This window comes from Heptranchias perlo, chromosome 12 (genome assembly GCF_035084215.1).
Source record: "Heptranchias perlo isolate sHepPer1 chromosome 12, sHepPer1.hap1, whole genome shotgun sequence".
Classification (NCBI taxonomy): Eukaryota; Metazoa; Chordata; class Chondrichthyes; order Hexanchiformes; family Hexanchidae; genus Heptranchias; species Heptranchias perlo.
The window spans coordinates 53,051,735-53,064,668 of NC_090336.1; the positions used below are offsets into that span (position 1 = coordinate 53,051,735).

Consider the following 12,934-nt stretch of genomic DNA (forward strand, 5'->3'; position numbering starts at 1 on the left):
CATTTCCCTTTCTCAGTATTGTCTCTCTCCCCCTGTTTCTCGCACCCAGTCTCTTTCCAATGTTCTTCTTTCAATTATCACAATTCATTCACTATCTCTGCTCCTTTTCTGGCTATTTCAGAAGTTTCTTCTGACGTCCTGCATCCTTCCTCCATAACCTCATTTGCCATCTCTCTGTTCTGTCCTTGTCTGTAATCTCACTCCATGCCTCTTAGCTTTAAAGGATTTCTCTAATTACAAACAATCTAGTCAACAACTCTTTATTGTATTTAGAAAATGTTATGGAGCAATAAACTGCAGGAACAGATGCCACCTTTACGAGCTCCTCCTCACAACTGGCGGACTAAACATGGAGTAAACCACAGAATGTACTCTCAGATCTTCAATCACTGGTAGTTTGCAACAAAACCAAAATCCTCCCAGATCCACTGGTACAACAGTGTAAATGGGTACAGGTATGAATAGCAATGGAACATAAATGGAGGGGTGCTAGTGCCACCTGCTCCCTGTGTATGGCATTTACACACCAAGAGATGTAAAACTAGTCTTTCCAGCGGCTCATCGAGTTTTCACTGCTGTTGGGTGTACAATAACGATGCGTCGGTAACTGGCAATGCGAGCACCCTAATAAGGCCAGTGAGCAGTTTGGTTTTCCTTAGGTGATGGAGATGGAGTGCCATATGTAAAATTAGTAGAAGAAACAGAAGCTGCTAAACTTAAAATTGGCATCGCAGGCAAGGCAAACGCTAAACTGATAAGATTTCTATAATTAAGACAAACCTGCAACCAAGAGACAAATGTTTCCAACAGCTAGTGAGAACGCAGAACGGGTTTCCTTATCTGAGACAGTCCAAATCAACTTGGGATTCTTGATCTCCCACATATGGGGCATGATTTTAACACTGAAAAATGGGTGGGTTGGGGGCAGGGGGGCATTAAAAAAAATTGCACCCATTGTAGACCTGCCCATTTCCGGTTTTCACCGGGGTTGGGGGGAGGGGGGACGATGGGCAGGCAACCAACCCACTCCCAGGAGGCGGGCTGGTGACTAAAACCTTTTAAGGTGGCTGCGGACCTCTATTTTTACAGATTTTACAATTTCAACCCCTGGGGGGTTGGAATTCCCGGGCCTTCTCTGTCACGCCACATGAGAGGGGGCAAGAAGGCCCGAAACTGCAGGTAAATACCTTCCTGGCACAGATTATGGGTCCGGAGGAGCAGGAGTACTTCCCCCAGACCCAACAAGCCTACCTGCAGTGACCCATAACACCCCCCCAACGATCGCGGATCCCCGCGATGACCCCCGAACCCCCACTCCCAACGATCGTGGACACCCGCGATGACCCCTGACCCCCCCCCACCCCCAACGATCGTGGACACCCGCGATGACCCCTGACCCCCCCACAAAGATCGCGGATCCCTGCGATGACCACTGTTCCCGACACCACCTCCTCCCCCGCACGGCGTGACTGATTGCCGATCCCTCTCCCCATGACTGACTCCCCACCCCCATCCCCATCGGTGCCCCCCTGCCCACCCACAACCTCCGTGCCTCCCCCACCCATCCCTGCAATCAATGACTTACCTGAAGACTTACCTTTCCACGTCCTCTCCTTGGCTGCTCTCCCATCCAAATGAGGCCAGCCTGTCAAAGAGGCCGGCCTGTCGGATGGCAAACCCGTACTTCTGGGTTTCCCGTCCGCAATTGACCCCTCCGCCCCCTTCCTGGCTCGGGGTCAAAATCATACCCATGCCGTTTTTGAGGTCAGCCAGGTCTCTAACATAAATGGAACCTACCACTATTCTTAACAGTTTCCAGACCAAACTTCTGACAAATTCACATGGATAAAAGCCCCGATTTTAACCACCACCTCACCACCAGCCCCCCACCCCCGACGAGAACAGGGCATGCGAGAGATTAAAATGCTTGCTGCAATCTGCTCACCAGATCCTCGCTGGCCACGCTCTGCACACCATTTTAACAGGTGCATTCTGACCAGCCAGCAAGACCCCAGCACCAGGCAGGCGAGGGCCTCATTGAAATTCAAAAATCCAATGACATCATTCAGACCCCAACTCTTGGCGGTTGCATTCACTGTCAGACTCGCCAGGAGCACCAGGCGCAACCAAGCATCAGGCCCAGATGAGGGCCGAACAGGTTTCCTTGTGGGCCAGGAGGAATGTTCCAACGGGCTCTACAAGGAAACCTAGGGCAACGGGCTTCCCTCCCTGACCGCCTACATCACCACGCCCCCCACCCCGACCAAAACCACTTATCTGACTGCCGGCGACTGTTCCCATGGGTCCCAGGCTACAGATCCCTACCACATTCGCCCGACTCCCATCCACTGGTCCGGCATCATTGACGCTGGGTTCAGGCGGGATTCAGGCCCGCATGCAGCAAGACCTGGCCAACATTCAGGCTTGGGCTGATAAGTGGCAAGTAACATTCGTGCCAGACAAGTGCCAGGCAATGACCATCTCCAACAAGAGAGAGTCTAACCACCTCCCCATGACATTCAACGGCATTACCATCGCCGAATCCCCCACCATCAACATCCTGGGGGTCACCAATGACCAGAAACTTAACTGGATCAGCCATATAAATACTGTGGCTATGAGAGCAGGTCAGAGGCTGGGTATTCTGCGGCGAGTGATTCACCTCCTGACTCCCCAAAGCCTTTCCACCATCTACAAGGCACAAGTCAGGAGTGTGATGGAATACTCTCCACTTGCCTGGATGAGTGCAGCTCCAACAACACTCAAGAAGCTCGACACCATCCAGGACAAAGCAGCCCGCTTGATTGGCACCCCATCCACCACCCCAAACATTCACTCCCTTCACCACCGGCGCACTGTGGCTGCAGTGTGTACCATCCACAGGATGCACTGCAGCAACTCGCCAAGGCTTCTTCGTCAGCACCTCCCAAACCCGCGACCTCTACCACCTAGAAGGACAAGGGCAGCAGGTACATGGGAACAACACCACCTGCACGTTCCCCTCCAAGTCACACACCATCCCGACTTGGAAATATATCGCTGTTCCTTCATCGTCGCTGGGTCAAAATCCTGGAACTCCCTTCCTAACAGCACTGTGGGAGAACCTTCACCACACGGACTGCAGCGGTTCAAGAAGGTGGCTCACCACCACCTTCTCAAGGGCAATTAGGGATGGGCAATAAATGCTGGCTTTGCCAGCGACGCCCACATCCCATGAACGAATAAAAAAAAAGTTGCCTGGAGTTAAGTGAGAAGAATCCTATCTCCCATTGATAGTTCCCATGACCCATTATGAGCAGGCTGATTAATCAATCATCAACAGTGCCCTGGAGTACTGTGGACCTGTCTGGCCCAGGTATCATCTGATGAAGTCTGCCACAGATGGTCAACTCAAATCGAACCTTCCTTCACCAGGCGTGTTCTCTTGGAACCAATTTGGCCTCAAAGAGACCTAATTTACCATCTTCCTTCTCTCCAGCAAGAGATAGTCATCCGCTGAGACCAGGTTTGTGCCCTTGCCTGACGACAACAGGAACCAGGTAATCTTCATGGCAAACAGCACCATTTACCCCAAAATGTGTGAGTGCAGTGCTACCATTCTCCTTGGACTAACCATGTACCCCATTCAACAGAGTTCCACTAGATGTTGATGCAGAGTTACAGCAGCAATTGCTCAGTTCCCTGCAACCCAGACACTGTTGGCACAGAACTCTGGATATATATGAACACAAGGTCTTATACCCAGCAGCCAGGAAATGCCTGCCAGCAGCTGACACATCAAGCCTCAGAGTTTCCTTAACAGACACATCATGCAAAATGTTTTTTTGAAAAACATTTGGTCTTCGCAATTCAAATGAGGTTACTAATGTAAAAAAATATATATTTTGCGTTAACATATTCTGAGGCTTTTCTCCAAAGCTTAGAGTTGTCGTTGATATTCCTCCCAGAGCTTTTACTCCGTCATGAAGGGAGTTTCCAAGTGCACACTGTGCCTGTAATTCCCAGGATGTGGCAGTCTGAGCATGTGCAATGCCGAGAATCTCCCAGCCTGCATCATTACGATTCAGTGCAACAACTCCAAGCTATAAAAGTAATTAGGACTTTGTTTTTCCAAATTAGTTCAAAACAAGCTGGAGGGTTAACTTTAAAACTTGTTTCAAGTTAAGATTTGACAGGAAAACTAGCTGGGGTTTTCTGCTCCAGTGGAATTCCACCTTAAACTTGGTGGGGGCGGGGGGGAGGCGATTTGCGCAACCTCATAGCTGTGCTCCTGACCCCAAGATCACATCAACTTCAATATATTCAATGGGCTCCTGGTGTGAGTCTCATCTGCATCTCTCTTCAGAGCAGCAACATTGAGCTGGCAAGGCCTTGAGCATCTCCCATAGTGTTGTGTGGCCAGCAGGGCACAGGGGCTGGCCAAAAAGAACATATTTCTTAAAATTTTAATTCAAAAATTCTGCCTTGGCCAATGGAATCAATAGATTGCACTAGCTGAGGTGGTCCTTTACATTTTAAATACTATTTCCATCTCCGTAGCAACCCTGGATCCAGAAAAGCATCAGCATTCCTCACATCCAACATTGCTAAGGGACAAATGATAAAAAAATCCGTCATATGACATATTCACACAGTTTGCATATGCTTGGAATACAACTGCCCATATTAGGGTGAATACTTCTGGGTGAAATTCGATGGATTTATCAGTGCAACTCAGCAGAAAATCCAGTTACTGTTTTCAAATGCTTATTTTTGATTTCAGAGAAAATAATTAGATCACCTGCCTTTTTTTTTGTACTTGTACCAAAAATTGAAAAATGACCACACAATTTACTTATGCACTATGGTATCTATTTATTTATCTCGCTGCAGAAGGCAAGGAAAATACCAAGCGTTTTCTGAGGAAACCAAAAGACATTTCGAACTCTTCCAAACTACTTTCCAAATTTTTTTTTTGCTGGAGATTTGTACCTCACCCACTTCCTCCCTTGCAACACCATAACATCTGATTCACCGTGAGCAACATCAAGGGAGATCGGTTAGTATGTAAGATATCTTGGATGTCCATCACACTCTAGATGTGAAACTAAATAGAGAAAGGCCTGCTGCTTCTTTTCAGACCTGGAATCGGACGTTTACTAGCACCTGCAATCTATAAACTTTCCTCACTAAACAGTAATTGACCTGCAGACGTATTTAGACATTTTTCACAGGGAGTACCTGAGTAGTGGCCTTCAAGAGGCAAGCGAGGTGAGCAACTAAAGGTCACAATTATGTTCCAGGTCCCAGACTTACCGCGAACAATGCCATGAGGGTTCAGCAGGCAGAGAATAAATACTCAGGATCATCTTTGGCAAATGGCAACCAAATACTATGCCAACACAGGCAGTTTGATTTTCACCATTCTTCTTGTTACCCAAGTTATAGGCCTAGGAATTTTTGGGCGCCAAATCGGTGCATCTAAAGACAGAGGCCCCAGGATTGCGGGAGATTGGTCCTCAGGCCTCATATAAGTAATCACAACGAGGTGCTCAGACAGCTCACTCGACTGGAGAACCTCAGGTAAGTGCCAAGGGGGCTGGAAGTGGGAGGGAAGGACAGCCAGAGGGAGGGGGCGATCGCAGCTGGCAGGAATGCCTGCACCACTCATCGCAGACCAATTTCTGTGAAGGGATTTGAAACAGGTGTTAGCCCCATCATTTACAACAGTGACTACACTTCAAATGTACTTCATTGGCTGTAAAACGCTTTGGGACACCTGGAGGCCATGAAAAGCGCTATATAAATATAAGTTCTTCCTTCTTTCTTTATGTAAAGGCCCTAGCAACAGTTTTAAGCGTCTGCCAGGGATGTCTAAAAAATGTCACAGCCCGATTTTGGATCGGACATTTTTAAGGCCTCCTTGGGGTGCAGGATGTTGGTCCCTGAAATTGAGATTTGTTGTGCCTGTTTTACGCATCGAGGCCCAATTTCTACCCCGTAATCTTTTGGCAGATTCTCTGTAGCATCATGCATCGCTGTAGAAATGTGTGGCACATTAAATAGAAGACATATCAATACTCTCGTCTATCGTATCTCTTGGTGTTTGGTAGGTGGAGACCAAATATGCAAATAGAGCAGCTTGCTCACACCTCATTATGTGGTCAAAACAAAGTCTGATAAGCTTGAAAACAATCTCATCGCATTCATCCATCATTCGTTATCAGTTCACTGGTCTCACTACTGACTTCTATTTTGTGAATTGCTGAAATCATTCATCATAAAGCAGATGTCGTAAACTGCCGGTTGCAGCAAAAGCAGCCAATTTTACTCTAGCAGCAGTGTTTAAGAAACAGAATGTTTACATTTTATGAGGGCAGAATAATAAAGTAAAACAAGGCCTCAATATTAGTTGGCCAATTCAAACTTCAACTACAAATATACATTTGAATACACAACATGGATCCAAGATTAGGAAGCCAAAGCTGAAGCCTCAGAGGAAGAGGGAGACTAAAAACCAACAGATATTCAGACATAACTCAAAAGTTGTGTATGTAGATTTGGCATTTGAAAGCTAAGGTGTTTCACACTGGAATCTGCCAATCCGTGGTAAATATACTGGATTCATTGAAATCTGCAGACATGGAACCCAAAAGTCCTCCACCTACCTTGTATGTATTTTCTGTCTTATATCTGTAATGATTAATTCTAATCAACTATAATATGAGAATTATTTTAGACCGTGTTTGCGCTGAAGCCTGGTTTCGTAAATCAAGTTCACTGTTCAAATGCAAATAGACTAGATTCAGTTGAACTACCCCTGTTGATGTTGGTGGGTAGTCTCACAGACCATCCCTTTTTAATACAAATGTATATTCTACATATAGACTTTAAAACACAAAGTGTATGCATGTACAGAAGTATTACATAGGGGAAAGTAGAGATTCGAGTTGCAAGTCAGGTTACCAATATATACTGGCTGGTATTTAAATGTGTCCTAGGCTGAGACCAACCAACAAGACGCATCTTGTTAACCTCAGTGTCTATTGAGAACTAAAGGGCTGCGTCTATAATGACTCAGGCTCAGTGGTAGCACTCTCACCTCTGAGTCACAAGGTTGTGGGTTCAAGGCCCAATCCAGAGATTTGAGCACAAAATCTAGGCTGACACTCCAGTGCAGTACTGGGGGAATGCTGTACTGTCAGAGGTGCCATCTTTCAGATGAGACGTTAAACCGAGGCCTCGTTTGCCCTCTAAGGTGGGGGTAAAAGATCCGATGGCACTATTCGAAGAAGAGCAGGGGAGTTCTCCCCTGTCCTGATCAATATTTATTTCTCAACCAACACCTAAAAAAACAGATCATGTGGTCATTACCACGTGGCTGGGTCCTTGCTGTGCGTAAATTGGCAGCTGCGTTTCTTACAACAGTACTTCATTGACTGTAAAGCACTTTGGGATGTCCTGGGGTCATGAAAGGCGCTATATAAATGCAAGTCTTTCATTCTTTCAGACTGTAAATGATCTGCCGAGTGTGAAACTGAGCCACACAGACCAAACTGCTATGAATCTGATGTCAGCCAGAATCAGGGTCAGCTGTTAACACCCCCATGATAAAATAGCCAGCCAATATTTAATGTCCAGGGTCAGAAATTAAGATGAAATACTTGCACTCTGGAGGGCTGTTCATGTGCGTAGAACTGCAATCCAGTATAAATCACCAATCTTCAGGACAGGAAGGGAGATAATTGGAGATGGGAAATAGAACAAGAGAGTTCGGAGTGGAAGACAAATTTGAACTTTTTGCTACTATAAAAGAGGAAATGCTTTATAGTACATTTATATACTACATATTAATTTATGCTCCTCCAATTCTGGCCTCTTGCGCATCTCTGATTTTCTACGCTCCACCATTGGCGGCCGTGCCTTCTGCTGGCTCGCCCTAAGCTCTGGAATTCCCTCCCTAAACCTCTTTACCCCTCTCTTCTCCTTTAAGACACGTCTCTTTGACCAAGCTCTTGGTCACCTGTCATCATATCGCCTTACGTGGCTCAGTGTCAAATTTTGTTTGATAACGCCTCTGAGAAGCACCTTGGGACGTTTTACTACGTTAAAGGTGCCATATAACTGCAAGTTGTTGTTATAGAAATGCTTTATGGTAGATTTTTAACTTTTTCATAGCTTTTCTCCTTTGCAGCTCTCCATAATTGCCTCCTGCCATCATTACACCTTCAGCTGGGAGGCTGGAAAGGTTTGGGTTATTAACACCTCTCTGCCCCATTAGTACTGCTCCAAAATATTCTAACATGATGTGTGCTTTTGTGGAGTACAAATTATCCTGTCAGGTTTCCCTTGCCTCCACACATAAGGCACTTTTGCATTATCAGGATGCAGCCAATGGTCAGCATGTAGTTCTCTCACCGTCACTAGCATTGCAAATATAAACAAACGAACTTCATTGTTCCACCAGCAACCAGAGACCAACTTTTTCATGGCTCAGCGAGTTGCCACCAAATTTACTGGCTGCAGTTTAGTGCATCTGATATCGTGATGTCAATGGCACTCATGATTTCAGTATTAATTTAATGGAAAGGTGCCCAATTAAAATGCTCCGATTAATGATATCTTTAAAGGTGTAGAAAATTGGATTGCCATATTCCCAATTGACATATTCCTACATTACAGCAGTAACTACACTTCAAAAGGTACTTCATTGGCTGTAAAGCATCTTGGGAAATCATGAGGTCATGAAAGACACGATATAAATGCAAGTTCTTTCTAGATGTCTTATGGGCTTACACAGAGGCATTGGGTTGAGACAAAGAAATGGAGGAAAGCAGCTTACAGAGTTTGGTAAAGCACCTCTCCCAAAACCAGAATTTTATTTACCATCTGGATAAAGAAAACCCTCAAGTGGGTTGTTGTACTTTCATAAAGGGTACCATTAGCAATGAGATTACTCAGGGAGCACAGAGACATGAAATATCAATCGAGACTACACTCTTACCTTGGCTGTAAGGTGCTTTGTGAAGTCCCTATATAAATATAAGTCTTTCTTTCCTTTCTTACCACGTGAACTACTAAGACGCTCCACTGTGCATTTCTTAGTTTACAGTATTGGCTGAAAACAAAGCAAAGATACCCAATACAGCGTTTTTGGGATAGAAACAGTGCAGTTCTCAAAGGGTTAAGCCTGGCAACAGTAATAGTGCATCATTTACGTAACTGTAAGAAGTGCCTTCACTAAAATGTCCCATCAGGATGTGAGCCTGCCCTGCAGCCATGATTCGGGTAGCAATAGTTGCACAAGCTTTACTTCAACGTTCAGCAGGGTTGCTTGGCGACAAGCTCACAGAATGCAAATTTGTATGAAGGGATACACTTCCAAATAGGTCCAATTATATTAAGCCTTTCTTTAAACTAACCTTAATTAACAGTGCTATTTATAAAACCAAGGGCAGCAATACCATAGCACAGTAATAATGCACATGTAAAAAAAACCAGCCAATTCAACTTTGCTTGAGTAGACCATGAACTAAGATTACTGCTTATTAAAACATTTTTTTTCATTCTCGAGTATAGAGTCTGGGCAGTCAAACACGCTTGCGGGCACATCTCTAGCAGCATATTTTGTTAGTTAAGGAATTCTTTTTCTTAAACTTCTGCATAGAAGATAGAACATTGCACAACTGTACCAATACCTTGCTGCACAATTCACCAAACGCAAGTCAAGTACAAACATGTACAAGCACGTTTACCCATCATGAAGATTATGTTCCAAGCCTGACTAAAAATTCTGAAAAACATAGCAGTCGCAAGCAATACCTTGAAATGTTGCAATCTCACCATACCCAGAACAATTAGGTTTGCCCCCAAAATCATCACATTAGAAAAAAATCATTTTTTCCCCTCTTCAAATGCCCTCCCATGCAACCTCCAAATCTTGATTGAATCATAGAATCATAGAAGTTTACAACATGGAAACAGGCCCTTCGGCCCAACATGTCCATGTCGCCCAGTTTATACCACTAAGCTAGTCCCAATTGGTTTTCATTATGTACCACACTGAACAATGTCAGTTTAAAAAGCTTTCCCAGTATCTTGGCTGGTAAACATACTGCCCAATGTGAAAGCCACGCAGACTGGAAAGGTCCTGAGTAAAATTGCTGGCATGTGCTGAGTTAATTGACTGGCCAGTGGTTTGAGTTCGACAATTGGCCTCAGAATCCTTGAGCGAGGGAAAGAAACAAAAAAGTGAGCCTGTGGCTCCAGCACCTGATGACTATTGTGTGACCTCTGTTGGAAAGCACCCACATAATTGGACATCAAGTGAGAACCAGGTCGAGTTCAACTGTGATGCCCTGCGTGATAGAATTGCGTGCTGACACGAGCTGTGTAGGTTCACAAGTGAGGAACGGCTACTTCAAAAGTGGGAGCTTGGCTCAGCACCGTTGTCCCTCAATTCAGAGGATTGTGGCTTTAAGCCCCACACCAGGACTTGAACGCATCATCTAGGCTGACACTTCAGTGCAGTACTGAGGGAGTGCTGCCTTTGCCAAAGCACCATCAGACCTGCTCTTGTGGAAAGTGCTCTGGTGGCACTATTCAAAAAAGAACAGGGGGTTAACCCTGATGTCCTGGCCAAAATTCCTCCCTCAACCACCGCTACCAAAAACAGATTAGTCAGTCATTCATCTCATTCCTATTTAAGGGATCTGGCTGTGTGCAAATCAGCTGCCACATTCATCTACAGAACTCCACTTTGAAAAGCACTGAAGCACTTGGGACTTCATAGGGATGTGAAAGGCACTATATAAACGCAAGTGCTTCCTTTCACTTGGGGGTCCGTGAAGCCACACCACGGTGTTAAGTCAATGCCTGAGGAGAAAATTTGGAATAAAACATCTTAAAAAAAAACATTTTTTAAAAAAAATCTCAAAGATTTGGCTAATTTACCAAACTCACAGTACTTAAAAACAGATGAGCAATAAATTACATGGACAACCATGTGGAAACATCGTAGCAAGATATTTTGAGAAGTACACCACAAGCCTAGAACCCACTAATAATACACAGAATAGAGAGATGCAAGGCTAGATTAAAATTTTGATATCATGACTTTTTTTTGTGGGAACATTGCCAATCGAAGTGCACAGTACAACACTGTACAAACTCGACTGCTCAATGCAATACTAACTGTATGCTGTTACAATCTGGAATACTTCACATGCATAGCTCCAAATCAGAACCATAAACGTTTACCATGACATACCTTGGGGAGTGAATTCATTCAAAGGATGCCCACAGCTCATCTACTTCCGACACAGAACTACAACAGTGAACCTCGACTTCAGCAATTTTTTGCTTCAGAAATAATCTGAATGAATCAAGTTCATTGGTGGAATCCACGCATTGCAGCAAACCAGCCTCTGTGATTGAAGGTTCCCCCCCCCCCCCACCTACCCCACCCCCCTATAATGTCACAATCCTGGGTTGTGAGCTGGCTTCACCGACTAGTTCATTTAGACAGACTAAAGTGCCTGAAGAACTGACTTCCCAGTGAGCCGAGAAGCAGGTTTCTATCTGTAGCCTCAAGCAGTGACAATCGACCTCAGGGAGGGGTGTAGAGCCCAGTCATCATTTTTTTTAGAACAGAAAGAACAAAGTTACCATTTAAATCGTCCAATTTTTTTCTTCCTTAATAGCAAGCGCATATATAGTCCAAACAAAATCCTGTGCATAGCGTGTGTGTGTGTGTGTGTGTGTGTGTGTGTGTGTATATATATGTATATATATATATATATATATATACACACATACATACATACATACATACATACATATATATATAAATATAGATAGATAGATATAAGCCTTTCTAACTTGACCTTTTCATGTTTCTAAAAAATTTCTCAAATAATTTCTAAACAAGATAAAATCAGCAGTTATAGTTTGACACCTCAAGATTACAGCCTAACTCCTCTATTAACCATATCGACCAAAAGACAAATCCTACACACTATTAGCATGCTCCATAACACTAAATCAGAACTAAACATTTAGAAAGGACTTCTCCAATTTTAAAACAAAAGAATTGCTTTTGCAAAAATAATTTTTTTTTAACGGTTGGTTTGAACCAAGAGTTGTGACTCATTTCAATATTACCTCAATGGCCGCTTGACACACTTGGTGAAAATAAAATAAGCAGAAGCAAGACTACAAACAGGCAATTGCTAAAGGCTCGAAATGGTTTTCACATCTAGCAGCTACAACAACAAATCGCTACCTAGAGCCTGCCTCAAGGCCTCTGCCCACTCATATAACTCAGCCAACCAATTTAAAAAACAAAAAGGCCCCTCAGGTGCTACCTCATCTCACCTTGCTTTGTGAGTGTTACCAATGCTTGTTTTGAAAATGCTTAATTTTAACACCCCTCCCCCAGCACCAACAATAAATCTATTCTGTTAAACATTTCACAAATGACCCCCCTGTGTAGTCAAGAATGTTATCAATCAAGTTATTAAACAGTGTTGGAGTAAAGAATGACCTTTTCGAAGTCATCAACAAGATCAATGTCTGCAGCATTTCTAAAGCCAAAAGCTGACATTCCGACTAGTGTTTTAATGGATACAGCAGTATTTCATGCCATTAAAATGTAATGGCATAATTGCCAGATGATCAGGTAGAAAAGTTTCTGATTAAACAGGCGAGAATAATGTGTGAACTGTTTTTCAACATTTGAGCACAAAGCTCAGGATTGAATGAGTGTATCTGTCTATTTCCCTTGGTAGCCCTTCCCTGTAACTGATCCCCTTTTCACTCTAATGAGGTCTGTTTTTCACATGCTGGCTGATACATAAAAGATCGCCACAGAGGGAGCCCATTAGTCTCACTACTGGTGTTCTGACGCAAACTGAGATAATGTTGTTTTAAGATCCAGGTTCGGTAAAGGAAACCC

At 44.1% G+C, this 12,934-nt stretch overlaps 1 protein-coding gene across 4 annotated transcripts in view; it reads right to left on the minus strand.

Annotated features, from left to right (window-relative positions):
- nav2a (neuron navigator 2a) overlaps nt 1-12,934 on the minus strand; it is a 369,482-nt gene that overhangs the window by 168,685 nt on the left and 187,863 nt on the right. The window lies entirely within an intron of this gene.